At 35.2% G+C, this 15,059-nt stretch overlaps 1 long non-coding RNA gene across 1 annotated transcript in view; it reads left to right on the forward strand.

Annotated features, from left to right (window-relative positions):
• Positions 1-2,111: 2,111 nt before the first annotated feature.
• The window catches only part of LOC138694714 (uncharacterized), a 59,567-nt gene continuing 46,619 nt past the window's right edge, over positions 2,112-15,059 (forward strand). Inside the window, exon 1 of the long non-coding RNA XR_011330998.1 lies at positions 2,112-2,205. This is a non-coding gene — a long non-coding RNA (uncharacterized lncRNA). The remainder of the gene's footprint in view (positions 2,206-15,059) is intronic.

Below are 15,059 nucleotides of genomic sequence, written 5' to 3' on the forward strand. Positions count from 1 at the left end.
AACTTTCAGGGATGATGGAAAAAGGCACATGTATCAATTTGAGATAAGGAACCCTGGTCCGGAAATGACTGGGTCGAAAGTTATAAGCAAAAATAATTGTGTGGAAATGGAATTGTAATTTGGCACCACGTGCCCGCCTTCCCTTAACTTTCGGAACAGTCGTAGAAAAATGATATGGACCGGATGTCTCCTACGTGGGTACTTGTTCCGATACAATCTGTGAGCTTGTCTATTGTTCCCATTGGCTCATCCGTATTCGAAAATCAGGTCTGCTTATTCCGCTCTCGTGTACTCCTCCATTTCACTAGGACTGATCGACTGGACACTGCAACTTGTACACATACACTACTGTCTGCAGACGTGCATATCAGGACCGACCGTGTCCGTTACAAATTACGCTATCTGCATTGCTTTAGTGTAGTTTCCTGTCCCCATCCCTCAGACAGCAAATTGAATGAAATATTATAAGAAGACAACGTAAACAACGTCAGATGAATACAGTATGTGTAAGATGTATAGATAAATATACATAAATAAGGTGTACAGGGGAATAAAATTATTTCATTTTCATATAACTATTTTTGCTTGTAACTTTCGACTCGGTCATTTCCGGACCAGGGTTCCTTATCTCAAATTGATACATGTACCCTTCGCCATCATCCCTGAAAGTTTGTAACACCACCTCGGAAACACTCTGTATAACTGTGTAAGTTTATTTAGCAGACTCTCCTAAGTCTTGATTTAGTGTCTGCATAGGTTTTTTTTTTTCAATCGGATCTAAGGGCGTCAATTTTATTTTATCGTCTTTGTAATTTTTCTCACAAATTTGTATAGCTTAATGAAAGTATGCTACTTTGTATTGTATATATTTGTAAAGTTTTGGCCGATGAATTGTATGTGCTTTAAATTGAATAGTAATTTATATAGCCCTATTGATAAATTGTTTGTGTTTGTAATTTGAAGTAGTTTGCATGTTATGTATTATCAATTTCTGTATATCACAACTGGTTGAATTGTTTATGCCTTAAATTTAATTAACTTACTTGTTTTGTATTACACATATAGCTCAACTGATGAATGATCTTTTGCGTTTGTAAATTTAATAATCTGATTGGCTATGTATTGTATACTTTTAGTAGAGCCATCGATGTAGCTCAGTCGGCAGACTCTCTGGGCTGCTGATCCGGAGCTGCGTTCGGGCTTGGGTTGGATCCCCCTTTGGTCTTTGGTCTCTTCCGAGGTTTTCCACAGCCGTGGGACTGAAGCCGGATGGTCTATGGCGAGTCCTTGGCATCAACCCCTTTGATTTGATTACCTGGTTGGGTTTTTCCGAGGTTTTCCCCAACCAAAAGGCAAATGTCGGGTAATATTTTGGAGAATCCTCGGACCTCACCTCATCTCACTACATTCGCCAAAATATAGTAAAAAATTGCACAAAATTGTAAAAATTGTAGAAAATTACTAAATTGTAAAACTATAAAAATTTGTAAAAATTGTATTTGCAATATTGTAAAATTTTGACTTGTTCCACATCTTAAAGCTTCATTGCTCATGTAAGATCTATGGAATAAAATGAATGAATGAATGAATGAATGAATGAATGAATGAATGAATGAATGAATGAATGAATGAATGAATGAATAAGTTGTCATTTGGACTTAGGCCAGTTTGGAATTCATCTCTTCAATTAAGAAGAGAAAAAGTTGAAAATATAAATAATGTAAGAGGTATCACATGAGGGGAAGATATGCCTTAGAGAAACAATCGAAATATGGTTTAACAGAAACAGGACAAAGTCGTCTAAGATTTCACTTTTCAGCTCAAAATTAGGCCTATATAGTGATAGTTTGCCTTTACTCTATAGATCATCGCCGGTACTTTTAAAATTAACGACCAATAAAACACTTCCTCACAAAAAGACAATAAAAAGGTTAAGTATTAGATGTACCCGATGTGATATTAATACTTTGGTTAGCCCTTACTTATGATTTATCTCGAATAAATATCAGTCAGTGTGTTGCTTGACGGTCATTGTCAGACACCTGCAGAAGCTTTATTGGGAGAGGAAGGAGGAAGAGGAGGAGGGGTGGTAACTTCACTATAAGAAGGTGAAAATTTTCAGATCATATCCAGCAAGAGTGACAGACACCATGTCAGCCATAGAAATAAGCATCACACCTGCCAGCTGTATAGGACGAGTATCCGGTAAGAAAAATAGACCTGTGATTTACCGCATGCATAACTAATCGCACTATTCCATTATGCAATGACGAGATGCTAGGCTCTGTGTAGAACCCGCTCCGGAATAATTGCTGAGATTCCAAGGTGTGGGATATTTATAGTCATATTTTACAATATATTACCATCTTTAAATACATATTTTATACTAATTTTATTCAAATGACATACAGAGTTTTTATTTACTAATTATGCCATTGGAAATTGCAAACGATGAGCACAACCTCTGTTCTTCAAATATGAGCTCTGTATTAACATGCTAATTCTCAAACTTGCTTATTTATTTAATTTAAAAAACGTTGGATCTATCTCTGTCTTCTAGTAAAAGAAAATAAAATGAATGTCACGAAGGAAATACATTATTTATTATTATAAGTCTTACACGATTCGAAACAATTATGTTACTTAATTACGCTTCGAATAATATTACTCTTATTTTGTTTAATTGTTACTCAAAAGACATGCCTAAGTAAGGTCATTTAATATATACACGTATAAAAAAACTAACTTTCATTATCGGGATTATACACAAAAAATATTCTCTATGACCCAATATTATTTATAAATTGTATGGTGTAAGTCAATCATGTGACACTGTAGCTTTACGTCGAGCCAGTTGAAGGTGGGCAACAATGCTACTGCTGCTGCTGCTGCTGCTGCAGCACTGTCATGCTTTCGATAGGCCTATCTCCCCTTATGTGGCAGCTATTAGGTTACGTCTATTTTAGGTTTTCTCCTTCAAAATTCTCTAATGTTCCTTCAAATAGAAGGCGAAAATCGGAATGAGACAAGTGACCAAGAGGCTTGGAGCTCACGTAGACACTTCCTCTCAGTCCCAGTTTCCCTTGCAGGAAGCGTTCTCGCGTATATTATAAATATTTCTCCTCCCATTAATTAATTAATTAATTCATTCATTCATTCATTCATTCATTCATTATTATATTTCCGTAGACGTGATCCTAGGAGAAAAAGCTCGAAGTCATCCGAATTGTGTCACTTTTTGTTAATTCAGTACAACTAGGACACTTTCTTCATGCGTTTTGTCAGTTCAGAACAACTAGGATACTTTCTTCACGCTTTTTGTTAATTTCGAAGGACTATAATAATTTCTTCACGTTTTTTGTTAATTCACAACTAGGATACTTTCTTCATGCTTTTTGTTAATTCAGTACAACTAGGATATTTCCTTCACTCTTCTTGTTAATTCAGTACAACTAGGATATTTTCTTCACGCTTATTGTTAATTCAGGTCTACAACTAGGATACTTTCTTCACGTTTTTGTTGATTCAGTATAGTGATAGATCCAATTTTCAAAATGCTCTAAGTTCTTGCTTCACTAGTAAAGGAAAAACTCCAAACTACACCATTTCTAAATAATTTATAATTGCTTTCCTCGCATCAAGAATGATAAATATTTGTTAGTGCATTTTATTAAATGGAATTATCAAATGCAATAGTTATAGCTAAGTTAGATCTAATAACTATGAGTTAATATTAATTTTTATTTTATTATTTTAATTATTTGTTATTTCGTCACGGTGGCTCAGTGCTAGCGCGATGGACTTATAAGCCAGGGAACCCGGGTTCAAGTCTCGACAGATCCACCCTGGATTTTTAACTTACATTAGGCAAGCTCGTGGTTCTATCAACACAGGGGCTTTTTCTGGATACTGCAGTTCCCCCCTAACATGCCGAAAAGTCTCCATCATCATAAATTACAAGTGTAATGTAGACCCACCGAATAAGATAGTTTCCGACGAATTAATGGTATACACTTCTCGGTACTAGCGACATCTATAATCTTAGGGGCGAATAACTGCAAGTTAAGGGCCCTGCCATTACACACACAAAATTACTTGTTATTACTTTTTTGAGTTTATGGTAGGTATGCTGAGCTGTAAATCTTTCTTCTTTTCCCACCATGTTTTTCGAGAATTCAGCGTGAGATTATGTGACGTTCGTCTTACGGTTGGATATAAGCTCGGAATAAACCAACAAAAGGATCATCTCAAACAATATTGTAATTCATGCACGGTCATAATCTTGGTTTACAACTCCCATTCGCTAGCATATCCTCAGACTACGCCGATGGTAGACCAGGCAATGAAAATTCGTGCGAAATCAAAAATGTATTTTCTTATGATAAAGTAGACCACTTAACTTGCCGTTATCTACGAGCGCAATAATAGATGTCGCTAGTATCGAGAAGAGTAGGCTACTTAGTTCACAGAGACTATTCACCACAGGTGGGGGAGCTACATTGCACTCGTCATGATGATGATGATGATGATGATGATGATAAATTGTTGGAACGTTACAGGGTAACAGAAGTATCCAGAGAAAGCCCCTGTATTGCCTGGACCACTCGCTTACCCGACACAAGTTGTAAATTCAGGGTGGACCGACCGGGATTTGAACCCGGGACCTCTGGCTTGTAAATCTAATGAGAAAGCATTGAACAGTGTTGCAATATTAAATATAAAGCGATAATATTAACAGTTATTATAATTAAGGGCTGAAGTGTCTTATCTACAGAACCATGGAAGAATGCCAGTTATCTATAGATTATGATAATTTTTCTAACAAGGTTTGAAAGCATTTTTCGTAGAAGAAATTATATAAGCCTATAGCCTACTTCCTGTGATGTACTACTGAAATTTTAGCGATTGATGTACGAATAGAAAATTCCAAAGAGATTATAGTTTCCTAATGACTCTCGTTGTGATTTATAATTCATCCAGCAATGAACAGACACTTGCAAGCAGCATTTCAATAAGATCGTAGATACTGAAATACTTGGTAGTGAGGCGGAAGATTGTGACAAAGGTAGAGATAACATGTACAAAAGTGACAGAAAGACGCGTCTTGTGTTTGTGACTGACAGAATATCAGAAGAGACAGTATTTTGACAGATGTCTTTTGTTTCAAATGCTAGGGGTTGGAAAACATTATCACATGGCACTATGTAGACACACAAGCACAAAAATATATGGATACAATCGTCGCCGTTTAAAAATAATTCAAGTTAGTGAAGATTGCAACAGACTGTGGTCTTAGAAACATCAACACTAGCTGACAATTCACTGCTTTTGGTTGATGGTTGCTCTTCCAGTTTGGAGGATATACCCTCATTCTCCAGAATAGGTGGTATTCCTTAGCAAGATTTGTATCTTCAAGGCTTAAGTCTTCATAATTTAATCGTTTAAACCAGTTTCATGCCGTCCTACTACCGATAACCCCTTCACATTCCACTTCACTTATTTATTCGATTGCTGATTAATCTGATTTTGCACTTATGCCTTTTCTTTTAAATGCAGAAGTACTCGAATTGCACATTCCCAAAGAGAAATCGAAGATAATGTGCGTTATATAATTTACTGCAAGCCGTTAAATACAAATCCAACAACAAATATATAGAGAAGTGTTACAAATATGGAATTACAATTTCGTTTTTTTTTTTTCTGAACCTACATGTTTTGAATGCTGAAAGTAAAGTATCGTCCTGTTTATTGCTCAATGTCACTGTGAATGATACACCGGACTTAGAAGTTCATAAGATGTTATCAAATGTTTGAAAAAAATAATTTCCTTAAAATCCTTAATAAAAATGGAGGTACAAATATGGAATACTATTAACAAGTTACTTACAAGGTTAACAAAATTGCAACATCAAAACGATCTCTACTAAGAAAATCACAGATCAACCATTCAGCACCTTCATTAGAAGGTGTTTTCCCAACCGTAATACTGAATCCAGATACATCGTCTCTCACGTCTTTTCTCAAACTTGTTTTATAGCTTTTTGTATTGCCTTTTCATTCCATTGTTTTCTAAATTTGTTAGAAAGTGAGGTTTTCCCTCCTCCTATAGGTGCCAACACTAGTAACGAAACAGAAAATCAGGGTATAAAGATTAAATACTAATAATACTAGCATTTCATATTTGTGACACTCTGATGTTAGTCATGATCTCAAAACATACCATAATTTTTCAAAACGAAATCAATTAAACATACATTGCTGTAAATGTAGATTATTTCTCTTTAAGAATGTATATAATTAATATTTATTACATTGAGTAATAACAATGTATATTCAAGAAAAGAACTTACCGCCAAAATTTTCACTTTCCTCGAAAACGCAATAATGATAAACGTTTCAACAGTTCAGCTTCTAACTGTAAACTAACACATTCCCGCCGTGAAAGAGAGTGTGTGTTGTAATTGGAAGTCTTCAGCTGGAATACAACATGTGTCAGGTCGTATATCACACTATTTCATATATGTACCTCTATTTCATTTTTGCGACACTTCCTCTACAAATTCCTTAGCAACTAGAAGACAAATGAATAGATAAGTTAAAGGAAAATAATTTTGAAGGTCTACACCTGTGGAGTAACGGTCAGCGCGTCTGGCCGCGAAACCAGGTGGCTCGGGTTCGATTCCCGGTCGGGGCAAGTTACTTGGTTGAGGTTTTTTCCGGGGTTTTCCCTCAACCCAAAATGAGCAAATGCTGGGTAACTTTCGGTGCTGGACCCCGGACTCATTTCACCGGCATTATCACCTTCATCTCATTCAGACGCTAAATAACCTGAGATGTTGATACAGCGTCGTAAAATAACCCAATAAAATAAAAAAAAAAATAATAATTTTGAGGTGACCTAGTATAAAGTTGATAGCCCCAAGTCCTTCTGGATCTATTTTTTCTCATCTTTCTTCTATGACAACTCATCTGCAATCATAACAAGCTCCTATAATGATTTGCTTGAAACTGACTGCTTTTCAAGTAAACAGTAATGCACCGCAAAATAAGGATTCTCAGAAGTTTTAAAACAATAATACACGTTTTCCATAATACCAATGACTCTTACTGTTTAGTAAAATATGTGAACTAATCTAACCAGCTTCGGATGATTTTGCGTGGCTTCTAAATTACAAGGTGAGCCAAAAAACTAGACACATTTTGCGTGCCCTTTATTCATCTTGGAGAATTAAGAAGAAGGGAAAAAAGGAATTTAAAGAACACTGTAGGAGAATATCATTTCAGTAGCTATGATAAATTTCTTTGAGAACCAGGACGGTGGTGCAGAAACTGTTAACTCAGATCGCTACATTCACATGCTGCAGAACTTTGTGATTCCCCGGATTAACAACACTGGACGTAACTTTGAAGAGTTGTGGTGGCAACAGGACGGAGCCACGGCTCACATTGCTCGGGCATCTACGGGGATCCTCCGACTGATGGTAATATTCCATGGCCAGCAAAATCACCTGACTTAACTGCATGTGATTTTTTTCTTTGGGGCTGCCCCAAAAGTAAAGTGTTCACAACCCCCCCAGTAGTATCGCTGCGCTGAAGGAATGAATTGAAGCTGAAATTGAAACAATTCTTCAAGACATGCTGAGCAAAGTGATGGTTGCCGTGCGAGACAGGATGCACGAATGGTGCATAATACTTACGGTGGCGCTCATCTCAAGCGTACAGTATTTAAGAAGTGAACGCATGTGAGCATTTAGCAAACGATTTAGTGTTAAGATTATGAATATTGCGGCAATGTTAATTTAATAATATATAAAATATGTCTTTGAAATGTGTTTGGTTTTCATGGTAGTTGCAAATCAAGATTTCAGGTATAACTCCCTGTAAAGTTGATTTTTATGGTAGTTATTCAGAAGCACCATATCCACTGGCATCGGGAGGTAGAAATAATAATAAAGAACAGAGACGAATTCTATGAGTACAATCTACAATAAACTAAAAGGTTGAAAAGTATGAGTTCCCTTGCTTTGTATTTAAAAGTATTAGAAGCACTCCACTATAATTTTACATATCAATTCATATATATACACATTATCTATATACCCAGTGGACTCTCCTAAGTTTGACAAAATAGAATTGAAAGTTCAGTCCAATAAGGGTAGTGGGTATGGCAGATGAAATGAATTCAAATTCTTATTGGTTATCCATCAAAGAATACAGTACTGTACTTGCATTTCCTGCCCGCCCCGAGACTTGTGTATGCGCTTCTAGTACCACAATGGGTTTCGACAGTTCCGTCACACAAACGGCACAATTCTCAAATAGAAAAAGAAAAGTTCATTAATTTAAAATCAATGATCAATATGGATGTCCTAATCAATAAAGTATACTGTTTTTCTTTAACAAAAGTATCACTACAAGACACAGAACCAATTCCCATTCAAATGGCAAACCCATTTCTTAGTGCCGTATAGGGGAGTGTCTAATTCTCCTACGTAAGCAGTCGAACTATAGGATGTCGAACTTTATTTCTGTCGAACTTAAAAGCTTCCACTGTTATATATTATTTTTAGGAAGTTTTCGATCGAAGGTTTAAAGTAGATAAGTAACTATAATTCCACGACATTAAGTCTAATGGCTGTAGCGTTGTACTGTCTATATTTAATTTATCATTTCCTTTGATGTACTAAACATGAAAATTGAAATATTTTGTATTTTGTGCTTTACTTGTAATTTTTATTCACAGCACGATGATATTCATATAATGGAATAGAAACAAGTCGCCGATTCCATGTTGTCTTTTAAAAATTCTTGCATTTGTCTCTTCAACAATCCCTTCCAATTTGTGTACTGAATTCACAAACGCCCTGTATATTTATTCAAATATACTCAATTACTCAGAAAAATAGTTGTGTCACCCCTGTGAAAGAGTACAACGTGATATGAAACAGAAATAAACATAGGCGAAAGAATGTGAAACGAATGTAAGACATAGTATTCTAAGTATAGGACGAGAGAAAGAGAGAGAGAGAGATAAATTATCGGTAGAGAGTAATTAATGTCTTGTCACGTGTAGCAGTCATTTGTAAGCACTCATGTTTTGCACTCCATCAGCACGGGAAAAATTAACTCACGATATTTCTAGGGAATGTTCCCTCTCCACCACTGGAAGCCTTGCCTCACTTTTGTAGCCGGATGAGAATATATGGCATACAGACAAAATTTCATTTACAAGAAGGTACTAAAATTACAATGTCTCCTTTTTTAAACCTGTTTAGAATTGCTGACAAATGAAAATACAATCCTCTTCAATATTCATAACATTACAATCAACACAAAAAAAATAAGTAACAAATGAGATGAGAAATCCAAACACGTTAAATATTATATCAAATACGTTCCTTTCTCCAGCATATTTACAAAGCGGGAATTCATATATTGGGAGAGAGAACCAGATAAATCATTCTTAGTTTTTCCAACAAGATTAATAGTAGCCCTGTTCTCTTGACCGTTTCGGGGTATCTATATGCAGCTTCGTACCTACAAAAATTCACACCTGGTACTGTCATAGCTCAGTTAACTGACAGTTTCTCGCCAAATGTTTATTCCTCGTAGACATTATGATGAATCTGAAGTACAAAGAGGCTTAAGGATAGGTTTTCTCAGGGATTTCCAATCGATTTTCGACCTTCTTTTCATAAATGTACTATTATTACAAGTAATATCAGAAGAGTCTTTCATTTTGTTGATAAATCCACGAGAGGGAAACTTCATATGATTTTAATACGACTTTATCGCGAATAAAAGAATAAACTAAAAATAACTAATAGAACAAAGTAATGACGCGTACTACAAGTGTAATTGGATAAGATAATTTATTTACAAAGTTCTATATTTTTTACGATAGTGCTTGAAGTTGTATTATACCCGCTGTTATCAGTGCGTAAAATGAGCTCTTAAAACACCAGTGGTGCGTAAAAAAGTAAGTAACCACTTTACCCACTACTATTCATTTTACGTACTGTCAAAGAATATATAATATTCGGAATATGTATGATAAGAACTTTCTTGTGTTAAATATTATTAACTTACCTTGTTAACATGTTTCGACCTATTTTCGGTTATCTTCGGAACTGGGCGTTGTTGGTCTTGGCGCCTCTTGTTTCCTGTGTGGGTGTGTTCGAAGTGTAGAGTCAAAGAGTGTATGTGTTTGGAAACTGAGTTGTGTGTTGAGAATATCGTTGGGGTGTGTTTTCGTGTGTCTGTATATTTCATATTGTTCTAGTGTGTTGAGTTTCTGGCTTTTTGGTTGGATGTGCAGTATTTCCATGTCTGTGTTGATGTCTCTGTAGGTGTGGTTGGCATTTGTGATGTGTTCTGCATATGTGGAGGTGTTTTGTAATTTTGTTATGGCTGTGATGTGTTCTTTGTAACGTGTTTGAAATGATCTGCCTGTCTGGCCTATGTAGAAGTTGTTGCAGGTGTTACATTTGAGTTTGTATACGCCTGTGTGGTTGTATTTGTTTGTTTTTGTTGTTTGTGTGTTGAGATGTTTTTGTAGAGTGTTGTTTGTTCTATATGCGATATGCGATATGCAACGACCAGTTTTGAAGATGACAGAAAATAGGTCGAAACATGTTAACAAGGTACGTTAATAATATTTAACACAAGAAAGTTCTTATCATACATATTCCGAAGAATAAGAATGCCACATGCCGTTGGTAGTCCGGGGTGCGCGAGAGGAAGTGCTACAATTTGGAGGAGCTGTGCGATACCGACCGATGAAGTAGAAGCAGGTGACGAACAGTTAATAAGAGGTAAAATGACAAATAGAAACTCTAACAGAAATAAAGTAGATTCAATCAAAACTATAGATACTGAACGAAACTACCTACTAAGAGATAGGCATCAGCAAAGATTAAATTTTCCTAAAATCAGAAAAACTTATTATTAATTAAATAAGGTAAGAAGACAGGTTTTGAAACTAAGATAGAATTACGTCAAGGTTAAAAAAAAATTGAAAATAGAGAACTAAGGTAGTTATTAAGGTATTCCGATAGTTATATTAATTAGTAAAAGTTCAGAAGAAAATTTGAATTTATGAATTGGTTAACTAATATATTTTAATTTCAATAAGAATGCAATTATAATAAATTTATTAGATCATAATAGAAATCATAATAGAAATGAATCGATAATGAGTACATGCGACATAATGATGAAACTAAATTGAGGTTGATTATGTAAGCAATTTGTCAAGCTTGTTTTTAAGCAGGCATGCGGTAGTCTTCGTAGAAGTTACGCAAACGTTTCTGCTGACATGAAAATATTGTAAGAAAGAAAGATTAACCTACATATGGAATGTACCGATTCAGCTATTTCAGGTTCATGACTTACAGTATGTCGACATCTGATCATCTAATTGGAATAATAAATTATTATGTAAAATAAGACCTAAATATTACAATTAGATTTTTGAAAAGGAGCAAAAAATTAAGGTTTAAAGTCTTAAGGGTTATCACGATTGGTTTAAACATGCACTAAAACAAGACGTAAGTGCAAGTTTGAACCAATAAATTATTGAGATTTGCGATAGATTAATTAGTTTAGGAAATTGTATATTTATTATGTAGAACTACATTTGTATATAGATCTTTTGTTAAATTATTAAGTTTTGTACTTTTGTAAACAATATCAATAAAGCTATCACTATTCTATTCTATTCTCATAACATAAATATTACACGTAACACAAATAAGTAACAAATTTAACATTCACATTTACATTTTAGCCCGTATTAGTTTGAAGTTACGTCTGTAGTACTCGTTGCAACAAGATGTAGCTTTCAACATTTCCTAACCGCTTTGTTGATTACATGGCCGGTTTAGAAAAAAATAGGCTGTAATTCCAATGATACCTATTTCTTAATGGTTCTAAGTTTAGACGGCCGCGAAATCGTGATCTTATAACCTCTCCAACTTAAAATAATTATTTAATGTAAATCTGTGCTATTGTAGAAAGAAACATTATAAGAAAAACATTGGTAAAGTTGCATTTTTGGCCCTCGTGTGTACTTCACACTCGTGCCTAAAAAAGAACCTATAAGAACTTGTGTTATAAATAACTATTATTTATGTCACGGCCTACTCAATTCTTACAGAAAAAAATGAAAATATGTATTTACAAAGATGTCCAGAGTTATTTACAGTTAAGTAGCATACTATATATATGGTGTTAAAAACAATGGAATAATATTTATTATAAACACAATTAAGTTTAAAAAAATGGACATTTAATTAAGTGTACAATTATGGAAATGGCATTCCATAAAAGTAAATATATTGGGTGTACTTGATACTGAGAAGATTGAGTAGGTTATTTTACGACACTTTATCAACATCTAGGTTATTTAGCGTCTGAATGAGATGAAGGTGATAATGCCGGTGAAATGAGTCCGGGGTCCAGCACCTAAAGCAGGTATGCTCAAAATTGTAAAAGCGCCGATTACACGGATGATACTGCACTGCATAACACACACAGTGTAGGGACTGGGCTCCGTAACTACATTGCATTGCACTGTACATTGCAGCACCGCCAGTAGCATAGTTCTTACACTCTTACAAATACGGATAATAAACTGAATTTGAAAATGGAAAGAGTATACACTGTAATATTCAGTTATTACATTATTTATTACACAGTATTTAATATATTTATGCTATTATTATATCATAGATAATGTTATTATCATATTCCACCACACATTGCGGTCTATTCAACATGAGCATTCCTTTCTGAAAGTAATCAGAAATCTATTTCCAACGAATTTACTGCAATGCGCAGCTTCAAAAGATGCTCATCTGTTAATCGGGATCTATGTTTCGATTTAGGTCTAGCACACTTCATTCTCGAAAATAATTTTATTGTTCGCACACATATGTCGAAGCAAAGGTAGCTAACATAGTGGCAGCGAATAAGCTCATCTTGGGATATTTCGTTTTGTTCATTTTTTTAATAATTCTATTCTTGTCAAGTCATATTTCTGAATTTAGTTCAGAATTCTACGTTACTTTGTAGATCAATTAACTCGTCCTGGAACTGCACTCTCACTGATTGTACCAAATTTACTATGAAAGGATTAACAAAAAGATTAATATCACTCTCCATACTTCAAAATCACTAAATCTATATTCTGTGAATTCACATTTGAACTGTTCCAGTAGGCTACAGAGATATAATTAACTATATCTTGATCAGGCACTATACATCTCTTTACAAGTTAACCATCCGTGAAGGGTTTTAGTGCCTTAGCAGACTCTGAATTGTTCGACTCTCTTCAATGTTTGGCCTTTCATGAAGTGCTTTCAATTTTTGAAGCTGTAGTGTACGTTGCACCCCTGAAGAATTATTTTATCAAAACATGTATTTCTGCTGGAATAAAATCACTACTATAATAATAATAATAATAATAATAATAATAATAATAATAATAATAATAATAATAATACAGTAATAATAATAATAATAATAATAATAATAACGTTGGTATATGAATACATAATACAGAAAACAGCTTCTCTGTTACTCCTGCATGTTCTGGGTGGCAGACCCTATAATGTCGTTTTATGTTGCTCAGTAATATTCCTGACAGTACTTTACAACATAGTAAACACTTTGTTTTCACCGAACGCACAACAGAAATAGTCTTCCTCTCACACTGTACGGAATGATCGTTTGTCATTGTCCCGCACTGTTCGTACATGTCCTAAGTACTTGAACTGCCTTCCGCAGTCATCCGTCGAGCTTCGAACGAGGAACAGCACGCTCTACATTGGAAGGTTGCGATTACAGAACGTAATCGGGAGTCAGAGAATGAGCATACCTGACCTAAAGTTACCCAACATTTGCTCATATTGGATTGAGGGAAAACCCATGAAAAAACCTCAACCAGGTAAGTTGCCCCGACCGGGAATCGAACCCGAGCCACCTGGTTTCGCGGCCAGACGCGCTAGCCGTTACTCCACAGGTGTGGACGAGAAGATTGATTTCTTAATTTACATAATAAAAAAATGTGTGTAGCTCAGGCGGCAACACGTTTGCGTATTGATCCGAGGCTACGCTCGAGTAAAGGTTCGACTCCCTATTGGGCTGGTTTTTTACTCCGCAGTTTCCCCCAATTACAAGGCAAATGTCAGGTAATTCCATGGCGAATTTTCGGATTCGTCTCGCCAAATTTCATTTAACTATCACAATTCCGTTAACGTAAAATATCCTCGTAGTTAATACAGCGTTGTTAAATGACTAATGTAGTTTTAAAATAGTCAATAAAGTAGAACGAATGCTATATTAGGGTTGTTGCAGGAAATAAAAGGAATCGCTTCCACATGATAGGCTTATATTAGCTACTGTGTGGTGTGATGCAATAGCTACAGTACAGATTACTACGGCGGATAAGCAGCTACGTGATTGTATTCACAATTTCAGGAGGACCAGAAGGAAACGCTGCGTCACTGAATTCCTATATGACACCTGGCAACTCTACGCTTTCCATTAAAATCTCTCTGCACCCACTAGCGAGTGGGCCCTAGGTAGCCTTTCAGGGAAGGAACACTCATGTAACTTTAGTATCGTACATTTTATTTCCTCTTCGTTCGATATTTCTTTCTCTGTTATTTTTTTCTCTTCTTTATTCTCTACTTATTTCTTATAACTTTTCGATATGTTTTCCCTTCCATACATTCTTCTTTCTTCATCATTTCATTTTCGAATTTCATTTCACCTTATTATTTTCTCCATCGAATGTTATTTTCTTATATTTCTTCTTCTTTTTGCTCTCATCCTTTTTCATTCTTCTCTCCGCCTCTTCATTTAGGAGGCCTTAGATCTGCAGTACCAACTCTTGACATCTAAATATTTCCATTACCGTAAGTAATCTCATTAACTGAACGGGGTTACTCTTTGAGATATTTCAAACAAAAAAGTTTAATACACTATTTTTTGCTTCCTTTTCGAGGTAAAAATGATTTTATAAGAAACATTTCATAGCAAGTTTTGGGAAAGCC

The sequence above is a fragment of the Periplaneta americana genome, chromosome 2 (assembly GCF_040183065.1).
Source record: "Periplaneta americana isolate PAMFEO1 chromosome 2, P.americana_PAMFEO1_priV1, whole genome shotgun sequence".
In the NCBI taxonomy this organism is placed as follows: domain Eukaryota; kingdom Metazoa; phylum Arthropoda; class Insecta; order Blattodea; family Blattidae; genus Periplaneta; species Periplaneta americana.